This window comes from Acinonyx jubatus, chromosome A2, assembly GCF_027475565.1.
Source record: "Acinonyx jubatus isolate Ajub_Pintada_27869175 chromosome A2, VMU_Ajub_asm_v1.0, whole genome shotgun sequence".
Taxonomy (NCBI): Eukaryota; Metazoa; Chordata; class Mammalia; order Carnivora; family Felidae; genus Acinonyx; species Acinonyx jubatus.
In genome coordinates this window covers 38,331,415-38,347,138 of record NC_069383.1, presented here as the reverse complement: position 1 = coordinate 38,347,138, position 15,724 = coordinate 38,331,415, and the positions used below count along the sequence as shown (strand labels likewise).

Genomic DNA, 15,724 nt, shown 5'->3' with positions numbered 1-15,724 from the left:
CATTAGGGTGGGCCCTAATCCAAAATGACTGGTGTGCTTTTAAAAAGAGAAAATTTGGAAGGAGTCATGTGCATAGACAGAGAAGAGATCACATGGAGACACAAAGAGAAGTCTGTCATCTACAAGGCAAGGCAAGAAAACTCAAAAGAAACCAATCATGCCAACACGCTGATCTCAGATGTTTAAGACCAAAAAAGTCCATTAGTAATAGATTCATATGCACATTTGTGAATCTATTTAACATATATAAGTAGATGCTGTAACATGTATTATTGTAAAAGTATTCATAGTAAATTGTAGCTTTACTTTAAAATGATACATGTAGAGGTAAATGCTACCTATAGGACAGGGTAAAATGAAAAGCTCACTTTATTGTTAATATGGGATAACTCCAGGGCTTGACTATCTGCCCTTGAATCAGTGAAGGAAAGAAAAACAGATAGGGGCAGTGGGGGGTAGGGGGCTGCCAGGGTGATTTTGAGCAGTGCAGGTATTAAGTGATTGGCTACCTCCTACCAACCAAGGTCTCAGGCTAACCCCAAAATGACTATTTCATACAGCAAAAACCAATCATTCCTGTTCTTTTGGTTGTCAAAAGGAACAGCTCCCTAAAATAACATGTATTCATAAGTGATTAGTATGTAGTAAGCACTCAATAAATATTTGCTAAATAAATGAATCAATCAATGAGTACTGTCTATGGTTTGGGAAGTTCAGTCTAAATTAAACTGCAGAATTTTAAATGTAAAGGTTAGGTCTCAAAAATGTGTATTACCAACTGATAAATATAGTAACAGCTAAATAAATATATCTGGAGGATAAATAAGAATCTTATGCATTCATACATTCAACACATCATCAAACCATTTTGAGACAATTTTACAATAAACTGAAACACTTTTGATTTGAATCAAATAATTCTCAAGTGACAATTTATGCTCAGTCACACAGCTACCAGAAAATGAGAGTAAATACTTGTTTCCAAGATTAATGAGTCAAAACACTAAGAAAGTTAATTTTAATTTATTCTCAATTTTGAAGAAATGTGTATTTTGTTATAATAATTTTGATTCTGCTCTACAAATACATTTAATTTTCCATTTTTTCATATTTAAGGTTAATCACATAAAGTAATGAAAAACATTTCATTGTCAACTCACTAAAGTATAAAAGGTATTACACACAAAGACTCTTCTTCAAATATGGCTAATTTGATTAGGAATGTCTGTTGTTGTTCATAGCATTTCAAAAGAATATTGCTAAAAAATATTGCTAGGATTCTTTTTTAATTTGTATAGTTTTATTACTAATAATCCATTCTTGAGACAAATATAATTATTTTAATTACCTGGGCTTTTACAAGGTATGCGATCAATAAGTATTAGTAGATAGCTGATTTTTTTTTTAATGTTTATTTATTTTTGAGAGAGAGAAAGACAGAGCAAGAGGGGGACACAGAATCCGAAGCAAGATCCAGGCTCTGAGCTGTCAGCACAGAGCCCAATGCAGGGCTGGAACTCACAAACCATGAGATCATTACCTGAGCCAAAGTTGGACACTTAAAACCGACTAAGCCACCCAGGCGCCCCAGAAGATGCCTGATTTTTTTTTTAATTTGTTAATTTTTTTCTCTACTCAAAACTAAAATCTGGGCTAAATGCAGTCTAATGATACAAAGATATAAATGAAAAATTCCAAATTAATAACACCTTAATACAGGTAGATAGAAGTAATGAATGGTGAGGGAAATGAATGGTGAATGGAAAGGTCATTAGACAAGATAACATAATGGTCTTTCTAGCATGGGCTGAATGTAATCCTCCCTATGAAGTTCAAGTTCAGTAAAAGTCCTGATGGGAAACCTTCTAATCTCTAAAATTTGTCAGGAAATAATGTGAAAGATGTTGAAAAATGCTAAATACACACACACACACACACATACACATACATTCATATACACATATATAACATGTCATAATATTAATATACAATATAAATATATATTTGTTAAAAATATTACATATTATATTTATGTATGTTAGTAGGTATCTTGACTACCATACCTTTCTAGGTTATCTGTTTCTATAAGGGGTTAAGTCTTTTATTCTCTTTCAGCTACCTTATAACTTCTGTAAGGTATAAAACACGTAATAATACAAATGATTATTTTCTCTATAAATGCGAATGAATTCTCTCCAGTGGAGAAAAAAATCATTGGTGATCATGACCCGCAGAATCATTGCCCAAACATACTGACCAATTTTGTATCTGTTGTACATTCACTTCAATATCCCTAATAGCCTGTATCTGTGTGTGTGTGTTTTTTTTAGAGAGTGAGTGAGCGACAGAGAGAGAGAGCAAGCACTGCGGGGGAGGGGCAGAGAGAGAGGGGGGGAGAGGGGGGGAGAGAGAGAGAGAGAGAGAGAGAGAGAGAGAGAGAATCCCAAGCAGGCTCAATGCCCAGCGTAGAGCCCCTCTTGGGGTTTGATCCCACAACCATGAGATCATGACCTGAGCCAAAATCAAGAGTTAGATGCTCAATCAACTGAGCCACCCAGGCACCCCATGTGCTCTTTTAATTCTCCTGTGAACAAGTTGTTCAACATACTGGTTCCCTCAATTAATGAGGTAAATAAAATTTTTGCCATGTGTCCATTTTATATTTGAATAAGAGTCATGATTTTTCTAAGTAACCTTTAACAGTGTCTATAACTAAGAGTATGACTCTTGAAATGACATTCACTTTCCATGAACACACCTTAAAATTTCCTCTAGATTACAAGTCATCATGTAAATGAGTCCAGCTAAAATAATACAGTATGCCTCAGTGAATCCAAAACACCATCATTATAGGATGTTTCTTTGCTGTTTCTATACCAGTAAGAAATGAAAGAAGCTGCCAACTAAACCATGATACAATGCTTTCCTCGCATTTAAGTTGCTTATATTTCTCCTCTCTATCATATATTCCACCGCTCTGCTTCCATGCCTCTGTATCCATATAATTTATCTTTCCAAAACCAGTCGTAGGAGATTTAGGAATTATGGTAGTACCTAAAATACACTTAACTCAATCACAGCACTGACACTATGACTATATTCATATACCCACCGACAATGACAACTACATCAAAACCACCATAAGGCCAACAGAGATCTTAAGAAGCCATAGATTTAAAGATGCATCCTAATTTCAGGTATGGTGAAATATGAACAAAAATGTCCATGATAGGAACCACAAAATACCATTGTGCTAAATGTATAAATCTGTAACACTATATAAGGTAAATGGCTTACAACCAAAAACCCTATCACTAGACGATCATCATTTGCTTCAATACTGGAGCTAGAAATGTATACATCTTAAAAGTATGACCCAAAATCTCAGGGAAGACAAACAGTCCTCTAGAGGTAAAAATAAAATATCCTCAAACGTACCAAGGTTATTAGATCTCTTACTACTAGAAGAATAGTAATGGGGGTTTGGTCTCTAGCAGAAAAGCAAGAAAGATACAACATAAAAGGCTTACTTTAAAATGAAACAATAAAAAAATCAATCACCACCATTCTTCTTAAGTAAATCATCTTTGTCCTCCTTTTTGATGCCCTGATAACATATCTTTCCTATTTTAAATCTAGTATAAATTAACAGCTAGCAAAATTGTCATTTTAACAACCATCTCAATTAATGTAACGTTAAGGCTTTTTGCCTGAAGGACTGTAGCTCCAAGTAGTTGTAATCTCCTTGAGGATGAAGGAGACAAAATTCTTCTTGAAGATTCGGGTACTTTTTCTAACTTAAAAACCTAATATTCCAAATACTTATAGATGACATCAATCAGACTTCCTGATAAAGTTGATTTCTTTACTTGTAGCATTTCATAATTTGCTGTAGAAAGTTTTAATTGTCTCTTTGTTGCTGGAGTTAGCAATATCGCCTACAATGTCATAGTTGTCATAGCCTTTAGAAAATTTGACCTTGACTCCTCACAATAACCTGGATTCTCACCACCAATTCTCACCACACTTGTTGCCAAGTGTGGCAACAATCATTATTCCCCTTCAATACATGAAAAGAAAGTTAAGTTGAGAGAGTTTAGGACTTTTCCCAAAGTCACACAGTTAATAAGTAGGGTTATCAAAACCGAATCCCAGGCCCTCTGACTCTGGGTCCAGAGGATCTCTGACAATCACAGACTTAACACCCCATGGCTAGAAGCTTTCCTTCCTCTCTTTTCCCTCACACAACAAATATTTCTCCTGAGATCTGGCTTGCTCAGTTACAGAAACCCCATCAACTGGGAGTTAATCATTATTAATGTGCTAATTCTCTACCTGGTTACACTTGCATTTAACACAGATACCGTAATATTAGGTACAGCAGAGACTAATGGAAATATACAATATTGACGGTCAGGTGGTCAGGTTCCTGTGAGACTTGAACACTTAACTTTCCTATGCCTCAAATTCTTCCTTTGCAAAAGCACGGTGAAATACAGATGATCTGTAAGGTCTTTTCCTAATTCAAAACCTAATCTTCTAAATCCTTATCAATGATAACAATCAGATCTGCTAAATTTTCTACTTCTTGATATTTAGTCTTCCATAATGTCTTGAAAGAAAAGGAAACTATAGAAACTTGGCTGTTAAACTTTACAGTGGGAGAAGACTGTAGAATACATAAACATAAATTTTAATATATTCCAATCATATTGCTCAACTGAGGACAGTGACTGTACTCAACTTCAAACAAGGAAGGTTTTGAGGATAAAAGAGATCTATACAGACAAAATTGACACAGCAGCCCTTCTAGGTGTACAGGATGCTGTTACATTTTACCAGGTTAAAAGATCTTTTTCTTGTACATGGCAAAACTATACTTTTCTCATTACAAATGCCCTAGTTCTTCCTACAAAGTTATTGTAAAGTCTCCAAATGTCACTAATTTGTCCCTTAAAGCAAACATATAAAATACTCTGACATATGAAAAATGTTCACCATGTCCTTTAGTTGCTTCAAGATATAGCATATAAATCACTGAACTTCTAAGTAGAACCACACTACCTAGATATTTTTGCCTAAAAGATTTAAAAGAAATTTTCCACCAATTTTCTCCCACAAGTGGCAGTTTTCAGGCCACTTAAGCTACTTCAATCTCCAAGATATAAATTATTTTTTCAATCAGTGAATAAATAAAATTGTTTTTTAAAGGGTTAGCATAAAAAGGGTTATGTGAGCAAATTTTACTTGTATGTATACATATTTATCTAAGAGTAAATGTCTATTAAAATGTAAATTATTTCTATCAATAGAGCCTCTTACAAAAAGTAGTTTTTAAATGGTTGAAATACTTTGACCAACTTGTATAGAATGGTGTTGTTATTACCATCTAATTTCTGTGATAATACTTTGTTTTAACAAATGCACTACCACTGTACTGCCCCAAGTTACCAAAAAAAAAAAAAAAAAACTGCTGTAAATTACCAGTAAAATGATTCCTCTAATCTTTTTCTCCTTTGCCTCTCTTTGCCCTATTTACCTTCAAAATATTCCCTCCTAAAAAATTCCCCAAAACAACAAATTGTTTTCTCCTATTTCTCCAATCTTTTCATCACTTTCTTTGGGATCCTTTCATACTTGCTCCCCTATTCACCTTCCTCTTATTTCACCCCTTCATAGCTCATTTGCTTCAACAAGTTCAACAAACAGTCCACATCAGTTCAACATCAGTCCACACTGATGAATCCCCAAGACACTTTATCCCTCATCTCTGACCAATCTCTGATCCTGTGTTTCCAGCTGCCTTCAAGACAGGTCTACTGTAATGACCTGATATCCTATTAGAATTCAAAACTTCCAGTTTCTCTCAATCTCACTATTCATAATCTCATCTTTAGGGACATCTAATTCTCCCAAATAATCCTAACCATTTCAAATCCTCACCATATTGCCAACCACAAACCCAGAATGAGTCAGGTTACCTGCTTTATTTCATCCCAGGACACTAAAACTGTCACTGAAAATAGCCACACACAAAAAAGTGTAACAAGTGTTTTCAGTAACAAGTGATGAGTTCATTGTATAAATGTACTATGGTTTCCTCTTTCCCCACTGGACATTTGATTGTAATTTTTCACTATTACAAATAAAGTTATAATATTCATTATTATACTTCTTTTCATGTTCAAAAATATCCCCTTAGTCCAGCAATCCAAAAGTGGAGTTATTGGACGATAAGGTATAAGGATTAAGATTCTTGATTAACACTAAGAAGCTGATTTCCAAAATAGTGATATCACAATATATAATAATATTACAACCATAAGGGGCAAACAGTACATGCTTAATAAATGTTAGCTAAATATGTGAATCAATCAGTCAATAAAACCTATGAAAATGCTCACATGTACTAAGTAAATAATCCTTTAAATTCCTGATATATTTTCCATTCCCATTTAAGACTGGCCATGTCAACCTTGCTTTGACCAACAAAACAGGAGCAACAGAGACATGAGATGCTTCCAGGCAAAGGTTTTATGAGCCATTTTCCATGTTCTTTTTCCCTGTCACAGCAACTAAGATGATAGCAAACGTTTCTGTTCAAGTAATTATTATTTGTCATCATTATTTTCACAGAGTAAAATACCTAGGGTTTTTTTCCCTTGAAATGCACCCTTTTTACTAAGCAGAAAGTCACAGGTAGTACCCTTAAAAAGAGCTCTACAGGGAGGTCCTGTGAGAGGAGAATTACAAGTGTGCTGTCCCATTCCTAAGAAAGAATATGGAACAGTAACAGAAACTGATAAAGTCTAGAAGGCATCCTTGGCTTTATGCTTTGAAATCAAGCAGACTTTGAAAATAAGAGAATACTTTAATTCAGGGAATTCCAACAAAGTTTTGTTAGATGCTTCTTTGTATAGCTCAAAGAGTTTTATTGAAGCTCTAGAAGGCCCCCAAAAGTGCTGAGAAACCAGGCAACAGGCTTCATTTTAAAATTCCCATCTGTGGGATGAAATGCACCCTAGCATAAGGATAGAGAAGATGAAGAAGAGAGGGTGGCCAGAGCCTCAGATATAAAATATAATTCGACTTGATATATTTTAACTGCAATAAACCAAACGGAACAAACATATAAAGATCTAAGCATATAATTTGAGTTTCTAAAGGAATTTTAATTGTTATGATCCAAATCCCATGAGATAAAGAATATTTCTTCTACAGCTAAACACATTGGTGTTTAAGAGTTTTAGTGCAAATTCCAAGACCAAAAAGCATTAGAGGAAGTCCAAATGGAAATGAGAAGCAAGTTTAATGCTAATCAATTAATATTTCAGAAAGGTAGAAAGAAGAGCAGGGTATTTTCTTATTGTTTGTATTTTGAAAGTGAAGGTGTTTGTGGGAGATTTTTAAATAAGTGTTTGCTTTTTAATTTAAGTAGTAAAGGAAGAAAAGTTAACCAGGAAAAGGAAGGAATGAGAGCAGTCATTTGGAAATTATGCAATCCAGAGAAATCCTAAGAATATCCTTCTTTGATGTTATTTGTTCTCATACTTAGTTCCCACAATTACTATAAACAATTACAGTTAAATAGTATGATTATCTAAAACCATACTTGTGATGCTTTCGTCACAATTCAAGTTCATTTTTTTTCCAATCATAAAATTAATTCATGGTCAGTATAGAAGATACGGAATACATTGAACAGCAAGCAAAAGGGAGGAAAAAATCACTTGCAAAGTTGTGATCTAAGTAAATCATTATTTCATATTTTGGTATATTCCCCTCTCATATTTTTCCCAGCCAAGTGTTTGCTTGCACATTTGTTTCGATATACTTTAATTCTCCTTTTTTATTATTACACATCACAACATAGGCTTTTACTCATGTTACCTCAATCTCTTCACAGGGTTCACTTTAATACAACATTCCATCAAGTGAGCATTTCACAATTTATATTTTGCCTTAGTGCAGGGCAGTTGCTTTCAATTCCTTTTACCATCATAAATAATTCTGTAAAGAACATATTGGGCATAAAGTTTCTCCAGTATTTCAAATTCTTTTCCTAGATTATATTACTCAAAACTGAACTCCTACATATCAAAAACGATAATCAAAATTAGAAGGCAATATGATGTCCGGGTTTGTAACAAACTAATACAGGATAGGGAAGTGGATGGGAATTACAAATGAAACAAGATTGTGTCTGTTAAAAATTTTCCAGAACAATATGTTCAAACAAAAACAAAAAGCAGACCACATTCCTAGAATGTCATTTTTTTTTCATTCTAGCAAAGATAAAAGTTTAAGGCTCTTGATGCACATTGCCAGACTGCTTCCCTAAGGGCTGTAATCATTTTTAAGCGCAACATAACCTTAAGGTTTATTGAGGAGGCTGTTTTAAATCCTTTCCTCTTTCAAGTCTTTGTTTATACAGTGACTTTGGCACGTCTCTCTAACCTACTACACATTTTTTCCACTGAGATAGGTTTCTGAGTTTTCACTTGATTCTAGACACTGGCAATTGCTTTTGTATGCTCTGTGGTTCATCATAGAAACATGATTCCACTCAGAACAACTGATAACACAATGATTTACCTTCAGGGGTATTTATCATATTGTTGTTTAAAAGGCAAAACTGTATCCTGGTGTTTTCAGCAAAAGTTGGAAGCAATTGTTACGGTACCATTTTCAGGGGCTGCACAGTATTTCAAATTGTAGGCTACAAAAATGTGTGATATAATTCTGTTTTGCATTTATTATATACACACTCATGTGTACACACACACACACACACACACACACACACACACGGGAAAAAAAACCTAGAAGTCCATATACTAATGAAAATAGTATCTTCTTAGGGAGTTGATACAACTAGTGATTTTTATTAACATCTTTATATGCTTTAATTTTAACAATACTCTAGAAGTGTAATTTTTTAAGATGTTTATTTATTTAGAGAGAGTGAGAGAGACAGCATGAGTGGGGGGAGGGACAGAGAGAGAGGGAGAGAAAGAATCCCAGGCAGGCTCCATGCTATCAGCGAGGAGTCCAATGTGGGGCTCAATCCCACAAACCTCAAGATCATGGCCTGAGCTGAAATGAAGACCTGGATGCTTAACCAAATGAGTCACCCATGTGCACCAAAGTATAATTTTTTTTTAATGATCAACTAAAGTAACCCTCAACATAAAACCAATCATTAACCAAGTCACTCTAGCCTCGATCATTGTATGTGAATCCTACCTGCCCAATCAAATGCATGCTAGGAATATATAAAGAAATAACCAAAGTGTTTAACTTACTGTTTAAACTACCTATCACTCAAAAGGTAAATAAGACCTATCACTCCTGCTATCTGGCTCTCTGACCCCTATTTAGCAGCACATCTTAAATCCTCAGGAGTTTTATATCCTTACAATTCATTTTGATGACTTCACTGTCAGACAAGATTTTGATATTCATCAATCCCTCCAGCTAGGCTACTCCTGGCTACATGTAAGACACCACACTTCCACCCACAACCCCAAGCTCTATTTAGGCTCCCCGCTTTGGGCATAGAAATGGGAGTGTTTGGTGATTTTCATCCCAAAATGTGCATGCTTTTGTTTAATTGTAGGGGAAAGAGATGGTGTTTGAGCCCAGGTGTCATTCAGAAAGGACATGAAAAAAACATCATATTAGTAACTTTCTAGGAATGGGTAAGGGACTGTGGAGAGAACCTGTGAAAAGAAACTCTCATGGATGTGGAAACTGTAAGCCTTCTTTTTAATTTAAAAATAAACAAAAACCTTAATAAAAAATTCTTACTTGGCTTAGCAGACTCATCTGCAACAACTATAATTAACAAAAAGTGATAATTGTGACTGTATAAAACACTTGAGATACATCTTTTTAAGTTTATTTGTTTTGAGAGAGAGAGTGGGGGGGAAGGGGCAGAGAGAGAGAAAAGAGAGAATGAGAGAGAGAGAGAGAGAGAGAGAGAGAGAATCCCAAGCAGACTCCGCGCTGTCAACGCAAGGGGCTCAATTTCCTGAACCGCGAGACCATGACCTGAGCCAAAATTAAGAGTCAGAGGCTTAACTGACTGAGCCACCCAGGTGCCCGAGGTACATTTAAATGTATTATATGTGTGTGTTTAAATAAAGAGTGGCATCTGTAGAGATCATTATTATAAAATAAGACTGACAGGCCAAATGACTAATTGGCAGGAGAGCCAAATGACCAAGAGCACAGCTGTGCAGTAGCAAGTTCCTGTTCGGAATCCTCCCTCCAGCGTTCATTGGGTGACCCTGGGCAAATTAATTCATCTCTATGTGTACAGTGTCCTTATTGTACGGTGACAATCCTTACCTCACGCAGTTACTGGGGCAATTAAATGAATCATGTGTATAAATAATTTAGAACTATTCCCACTGCATAGTATGTCCTCAGAAACTTTTAGTCCTAAAATGTCCAACTGTCTATATAGTCCAGAACTAAATACAATTCTATAAAAGATGGAATTGTCATTAAAAGAGTATTTTGCTGCCGCTACAGTTTTTGGCTTGTTTCCTCCTACTTGTATGAGTCACACTGCTTACACTTGGTTAAACACACACACTACAGGTGATTTTAGAGGATAAATTTTCATTGATGACTGATGCTTACATTGACAACAATATACTGGATTCTGAGTTCATGACTGGACTTGCTTGGAATTACAAAGATGAGACGGTTAATTACCATCTTAAACATGATGATTGGCTAGTGCCTTGTTTTCCTTTTGAGAAAAGGGCAACATATTCTTACTAAATGCAAAAATATTCCTGTTGACAATTTATTCATTGCTGTTTATGACCTCTAGTTTTCTTTCAAATCAAGCAATTAGATTTTAAACAAACACTCATGAAATAGAAGCAAAAACTACTTCCTCAGCATATTTAGTACTTCTTAAAGGTCTCCCACAAGTAACCCCCTCCAATTAATATTTATTCTCTTCCTTGCAGCATCGATGACTAGGCTTCCTACGGGAAGCCAACTGCCAGCTAAGGCATAGTAGGATAAGAGGATTTAGCTGGGTGAAAAAATATGTTGCATTATAAAGAATGAATATCTCATTCAACTGAAATATGCTAGGAGAATAAAAAAGCCAAGAAACAACCAGTTGTAAAAATATTAAGAAATAGGTAACAATTAAAGTCATTCTTTCTCACCCCAACTAGATCTACTAACTGCCAGCGTTGCTTTCTACTTACGTTACTATTACCTCAGGGAATCTATTGTTTTCCTATAAAAGCCAGCCAAGCTGCACAGCTTAACTAAGGTATTTCTTTATATTAGTTTTCAAGTATAGAAAGCTTATCTGTAAATAAAACATACATCATTCATTGTTACCAGAATGTTATTAACTCTTGCTGTTCAGGAACTAAAACTACACAAGGGTTCTTTTACAGAGAAACAAAAGAAATCTACTTGTTCATCTAGCTCACTTAAGTATCACATAAGTAAACCATGTATTTAACCATTTGTTTTGGGTATAGGAGTGCAGTCAGGCCATACTACCCACACTTGACTAGTTCTTCTACTAACCATCAGAAGACCTAGAGGTGCCTGGGTGGCTTAGTCGATTAGGCATCCAACTTTGGCTGAGGTCATGGTCTCTTGGTTCCTGGGTTCGAGCCCCACATTGGGTTCTGTGCTGACAGCTTGGAACCTGGAGCCTGCTTTGGATCCTGTGTTTGCATCTCTCTCTGCCTCTCCCCTGCTCACTCATGTGTGTGCTCTCTCTCTCAACAATAAATATTAAAAAAAAAAATTTTTTTAAGAAGTCTAAAATTTCATCACTAAAATAATTTTAGGTCTTAAAGGATTTCAGAGGAAAGAGAAATAGAGAAGAGAATGTCCAGATTTAGAGATAGAAGAGTCATCTAGGGCTCAAACACCACTTAAGAGAACAAATGGAATAAGCACAAGTCTTAAACAGACTAATTATCCCAACTGTGTTGAAAAGAACCCTGGAAGCAATATGGAAAATGTATTCAAGAAAAAAGAGTCAAAGAAAGAGAGACCACATGGGATCTTAGTGAGGGGACCTGAACAGAAACATTGCAAAAAGAGAAAAGAGAAATATTCAATACATATTTCACACATAGACCCAAAGAGACTCTGTATCTAACTCTATATAGATGGTAAGAAAATGGAAATAAAGATGATGGTTAAGTCTCTAACTGTGACTTGTGACTAAATACAATAATGTCAAAAACCAAAATTATACCCAGGGGAAGAGAACACATTTGGTATGGGAGACAAGGCTACATTGTGTTTGGAAAACTCACAGAATATCATCATATAGATATATTCAGTAGACAGCTAAAAATAAAGACATGATGCTTGGGAAAGGAGTCAGGTAGGCAAGAAGTCAAGGGCTGTGGGCAAAGAGCAAATAAAAAAATAAAAAAATTAAAAACTGAGAAAGTAGCCAGCAAAACAGAGAGCTCAAAGGAGAACCAAGAAAAAAAAAATGACTGTAGGGACAAAAAAATTTCAAGGAGGAAGTATTTACAGAGTCTAATTTTGCTGAGGTTTCAGGAAGCATTCTATTGTGGCCCTTGCATTTAAGTACTGAAACAGTATGGGAATTTTTCCCAGGGAGTTTCTGTTGAGTATTTAAGATTTAGGTCTGATTTCAGTGGACTGAGGAAATAAGTGAATTAAAGAAGAGAATTCACAGACTACTCTTTCTAGAAATTTGAAAACAAAGAAAATATGCCAATTTGGCTCTAAATCCTGACAAACTCCAGGGAGTATAAGTATCTGTTACTATTGGACAGAAGAAGGGAGAAAACAGAAGGAATTACAGGTAATTCTAAAGTCCCCAAATGTGACTCATGGGTGTGATATGAGGATCCAGTGACCTCAGCTACACTGTCCAATATAATAGCCATAAGCGCCAATTAGGCTACTGAACACTTGAAATATGGCTCATCCAATTTGAAGTATACTCTGTGAAACCCACACCAGATTTTCAAGACTTAGTATTTCAATATTTAGTATTTCATTAATATTTAATATTAATTATATGTGAAAATAATATTTTGGATAAATTGAGTTAAGTAAAATTACTAAAATTAATTTCTCCAGTTTCTTTTTACTTTGTTAATGTGCCAACCAGACACTTTATAAGTACATATACTACAACCCATCAATTGCACTACTAGGCATTTATCCAAAGGATACAGGAATGCTGTTTCAAAGGGGCACATGCACCCCAATGTTTATAGCTGCACTATCAACAATAGCCAAAGTATGGAAAGAGCCCAAAAGTCCATCAACTGATGAACAGATAAAGAAGATTCAGTAAATACATACACACACACACACACACACACACACACACACACACACACACAGAAGAATATTACTTGGTGATGACAAAGAATGAAGTCTTGCCATTTGCAACAAAGTGGATGGAACTAGAGTGTATTATGCTAAGCGAAATAAATCAGTCAGAGAAAGACAAATATTATATGACCTCACTCATGTGTGAAACTTAAGATACAAAGCAGATGAACATAAGGGAAGGGAGGCAAAAATAATATAAAAACAGGGAGATAAACCATAAAAGACTCTTAAATACTGAGGACAAATGGAGGGTTGCTGGAGGGGTTTTGGGTGGGGGGAAGGGCTAAATGGGTGATGAGCATTAAGGAGGACACTTGTTGGGATGAGCACTGGGTGTTATGTGTAAGCGATGAAACACTAAATTCTACTCCTGAAATCATTATTACACTACATGTTAACTAACTTGGATTTAAATTTAAAATAATAATAATAATAATAATAATACATACATACATACATACATACATACACAGCCCACATGGACAGTCCTGATCCAGGGAATGAATTCTGGATTGGAAGAAGACCAAAATTCAGAAAGGCTCTGTCAGAATCGGCCCTTACAATGTATCTATCACATTAAGGTGAAGTTTATAAAGCAGTCACAAAGGACAACTTCATGACTGTGTAGTTTAAGAAGCTAAGGTCGTAACTAAATAGATGGCTTACTCAGGTCACCCATTTCATTCAAAGGAAAACCCAGGGAACTCACCCACAGGTTTGCTGCTATTATTTCACTTCTTGAGACATCAGTGAAAATTTAACAATCTGAATTTTAAAAAATAATAGTAGCTAAACTGTTATGTACATCTCATTCTGTGCCACATCCAGTAAAATGACTACTTATAATAAAAAACATAATCTCCAAACACATTAAAATCATGACCTCAATAAACATAGTTTCCTATGTTCACCAGCCAACCTATAACAATTTAAGGTATCTCAACCCAGGATTTGTTTTGCTTTTGTTTTACTTTGAGCATATATACACTCCAAAATTATTTCGACCTAATTCCACACTAATTTAAAAGACAGTATCACCCATTCAAGCATATACCTCTTAAAAAACAATAGTAAGAAAATGTAGTTGAACAAGTTCAAAGAATTTACTTCTCACTCCTGTGGCATTCCCCACCATTCACAAGTGGTAACTCACTAAGACAACATGGTGCTCCTAATATACAATATTTATGGAAAGTTAAAAATTAAAAAGTCCAAAGTGTTGCTATAGTATATGATCATATACCATGTTTCAAGTTCCAGCAACACTTCAAGTTCTATTCTGCCCAATGAAACCTTCAAAGATCATTCAACCACTCACTATGTTAAAGGTCAACCTCAATTTCAGAAGTACCAACCAGAAATAAATAACCAAAATCTCTGGCTGTAATTTCCTGAATACTCCAAGTTACTATGAATCTACTTATAGTTCCTGTGTAAGAAAGGACACATTAAGAAGGCGGAAAAAGTAAGAATGACATTTATTACATTTTCTTTTAATGCTAATTTTCCATGTGAAAACTGAAAAACAAACTCCTCACTTTAAACTGTACATAGCACTTAATTTAGTGAGATAGCTGAATAAGCTAATAACTGCCGAAATCATGATAGTTATTTTCTTCATAGTTATTGCTCCAAAACACAGAGCTAAAAAATGAAAACTAGATTATTTGATTAGACAGCATGTTTATTTCATTCTGTACACCCACCCTGTATTTATTTTAACAAATAAAACCACTATTGGTATTCTAAAATGTTATTGAGAGCAATAAAGAATTCCAGCTCCCACTTCCTGAATATCTGCTGCTATCTCAATGTATCACACAGATAAAAGACTGATGCAAACCTAGCATGGAGTTAGGCATGCACAAGGTGACTGTGAATTTCAAAGCAAGTTTTCTATTTTGATCTACAGGTTTTCAATTCTTTGCCTCGTTGTTTGCGACCCTTCTTCAAATGACGGGAGTTAGTATACTCATCCATTTCAAAGGTATTCCAAGCTGGACTCCCATATGGCAGCCTGCCCACTGGCTGCTGTTATTTCCTGAAAGTACAGATCCAGGTGTCATTTAAAGCTGAGCTGCAGCACATCCTGAGTAGAGTTTTCCAGTTTTCCTTCCTTGTATTTGCCATTTAGCTTACTACATAGTAAGTACTAAGTGTTTCACCATTATCCATTTTTAGTAAAGCATAAGCCAGCATGGTGTTCTGGAGGATTACCGCTCTGCAGTGCTGGAAGGCTGCCTCCCAGTGTTGGTGTTTATGTCAACCTACTTTATATTAAGAGTAAATGACTTAACAGTTGACGGTGAAGACATGTTATAAGTATCTGTGGTAGACTAAA

The 15,724-nt window shown here is 35.3% G+C and overlaps 1 protein-coding gene across 10 annotated transcripts in view; it reads right to left on the bottom strand.

Annotated features, from left to right (window-relative positions):
• The window catches only part of IMMP2L (inner mitochondrial membrane peptidase subunit 2), an 873,838-nt gene that overhangs the window by 772,710 nt on the left and 85,404 nt on the right, over positions 1 to 15,724 (bottom strand). The gene's annotated exons all lie outside the window — the stretch shown is intronic.